Source organism: Tiliqua scincoides, chromosome 5, assembly GCF_035046505.1.
Source record: "Tiliqua scincoides isolate rTilSci1 chromosome 5, rTilSci1.hap2, whole genome shotgun sequence".
Lineage (NCBI taxonomy): Eukaryota > Metazoa > Chordata > Lepidosauria > Squamata > Scincidae > Tiliqua > Tiliqua scincoides.
Genome location: NC_089825.1, coordinates 93,191,613 through 93,194,298, shown reverse-complemented (window position 1 = coordinate 93,194,298; position 2,686 = coordinate 93,191,613). Strand labels below are relative to the sequence as shown.

Here is a 2,686-nt window from a genome sequence, read left to right as displayed (position 1 = left end):
AGCGATTGTGCTCCGCCTCAAGTTTGCAACAGCAAGCCGTAAGTGGTGCACGTTTGCTCCACTTTCACTTTCTGAAGCTCGCAGAGCCTCACAGAGGGTTGCGCAGAGCTCCCCCCACCCCCGGGGGGGGGGCTGCTGCAGAGACTGGTAAGTACATGCCAGCCCCTGCACCCCCCTTAGTGATGTGATCCTGGGGATCATGTTGCTGCCTTCCTCCCGCCCCTTAAGGGGGTAAAGTCCAGGGCCCTCAGGCTGGGACGTTGCGACGCCCCAGTTTTAGAGCAACTGCCCTATGCTATACTGGCTATGCAAAGGAGGAAGACAAAGTCCATGTCACAGTGGTTCTCAAACATTTTAGAGGCCCTAGAGACTGCTGTTTGTTACCCTGCACATGCCCAATCTTGTCTGATCTTGGAAGCTAAGCAGGGTCAGGCCTGGTTAGTACTTGGATGGAAGACCGCCTTGGAATACCGGGTGCTGTAGGCTTATACCATAGTCTTTCGAGACTGAAGGTTGCCAACCAAGGGGTGAGGCAATAATGGTGATGTGGCAGCAGAGCTCCCCCCCTCCCCAGTAGCAACTTGCTTAACCCTTGATGCACATAGCCTAATCTGCCCCATCAGTTTGGCAAACCACCAAAAATTGGGTCTCAACACACTGGTGGGTCCCAGTCCAACAGTTTGAGAAAGCACTGTAAACAGGGAATTTCAAGAAGTGCAGCTTTGAGCTTGTTTGTTTACTTAGAACATTCCTCTCCCGGCTTTCCATCACAAAGCCTTCAAGGTGGCTAGCCATTTGAGGCAGAATAACGACAAAGATCAATATTCACAACTATTCAACGGCAATCCATCTAACACCACACAACAGGCGTGAAAGCAGCAGCAGCAGCAAAAGAGGGTGGTAGAACTTAATAGCGCTCCCTAAAGCCTTGGGAAAAGAGAATTATTCTCGCCTGGTGCCTGAAAAATAAGAGTGGGCACCGAGTGAATATTTCTGAGAAGGGCTGTTCCACAGTCAAGTCTTCACTACAGAGAAGGATTTGTTCCCAGGTGCCACCCACCTAACTTCAAATAGGTTCTGAGAGAACCAGGACCATTTGTGGTCACAAAAGCATTCAGCAAGAACCGGCCTAAAGCCAATTCAACCAATTTGATGAAACTGGGCTTGGTGCTTTTAGGGGGCCCTGTGGAGGGGGGGGGCAGCAAGCAGATCACCCACTGTCACAGCTGGGATCTCAGTGGTTGGGAGGCCGGCATGGCAAGTGGAGCACTGGTCCTATGGGCCCACCCATTCACCCCTGTGACAGTTTGGCCCAAAATGGGCCTCCCAGAAGCAGTTGGTGATGTCATCACAACACCACCGACTATTTCCAGGTGCCACAGCACTACCGCCGCCTCGTTCACTACAGCTGCAGTCACCACAGCTGTAGGTTGAGTGGGGGATGCAGGGAGGGTTGGGGCCCCACGTGAATGCTCTGCGTTGGGCTCTGTCGTACCTGGGGTTAGCTCTGTCTTCAGCCCTTGGCTTCCCTCATCAACTTCACTGGTAATTTGATCAAGAACCTGATGCTAAAGGGGACACAAATCTCCTGATCAGCTGAGGAGTCCCCAGTCAGCCCTTCCCAGTAGGCAAAGCAAAAGGAGATGGCCATCTACAATGGGGATGGGTCAGAGGAAACCCATCAAGGACCATCTCAGAACAATAGGATGCTCTGGAATGAGCTCCCCCCAGCAACTGTTACCCTGCACATGCCCGATCTTGTCTGATCTTGGAAGCTAAGCAGGGTCAGGCCTGGTTAGTACTTGGATGGGAGACCGCCTGGGAATACCGGGTGCTGTAGGCTTATACCATAGTCTTTCGAGACTGAAGGTTGCCACCCACGACAGACCTTATGTCACTCTATAGAAAAATTCCTGTCAGAGATCTGGTCACTGACCTCAGGTGTGCAGTTTTCTTCCTTCTAATGCAGTGTTTCCCAAACTGTGGGTTGCAGTCCGATTTCTGGTGGGTCCTAGTACTGCCAAGGCTAAGACATTGCAGGTTAAAATGGTGGATGACCCAGAAGTTGCTTCTGCGTCGCGCACACTCCTTGCATCCTTGGCCGTGACACACCATGTTTCCTAAAGTGTGTGTTGCACCAGTGCAGCATGACACATACTTTGGGGAACGTGGCATCCTAGGCTCCTCATCCCTCCTTCCCTTCTCTGCAACTGACCAAGGTTACTTACTCCCTGGCTTCCACTGAATTTGTTTATTGCACCCTGTGTCATCTCCACACTTGGGAAATTGCTTCTCTAAACTAGGAGATTCCTGCATCTTGGGTAAGTAGCCCTGAAATTCCTGCATCAACTAAAGTCTCAACTAAATCATCCCAGCAGAAATGCATATTGGTTACAGGCCCTACCAGCCATTGGCCCTAAGATTGTCTCCTCTGCACATCGCGTGCCATCAAAGCAGTGACCCACTTTGTTTTTCTGTCCTCTCCTCCTTTCTATAGTGTGCGAGTTATGGATGTGTGGGTGAACCTACAATTCTTTGGTTTCTGTTTTGTACCACCAAGGGCGGGGGCCCGGAGATTAGCCCCAGGCCTCCCCAGCACAAGTTCCCCTTAACCAATTCAGCAAGGACTCCCAGGAACAAAGACAATCATTTCTTCCACTTGATTCCTTTCGGAGGCTTGTAGCAT

At 51.3% G+C, this 2,686-nt stretch overlaps 2 pseudogenes; both read left to right on the top strand.

The window, feature by feature from the left end:
* The first annotated feature begins 368 nt into the window (after positions 1 to 368).
* On the top strand, positions 369 to 486 carry LOC136654665 (5S ribosomal RNA; annotated as a pseudogene).
* Positions 487 to 1,726: 1,240 nt separating this feature from the next.
* LOC136655116 (5S ribosomal RNA) lies at positions 1,727 to 1,843 on the top strand (annotated as a pseudogene).
* The last annotated feature ends 843 nt before the right edge of the window (positions 1,844 to 2,686 follow it).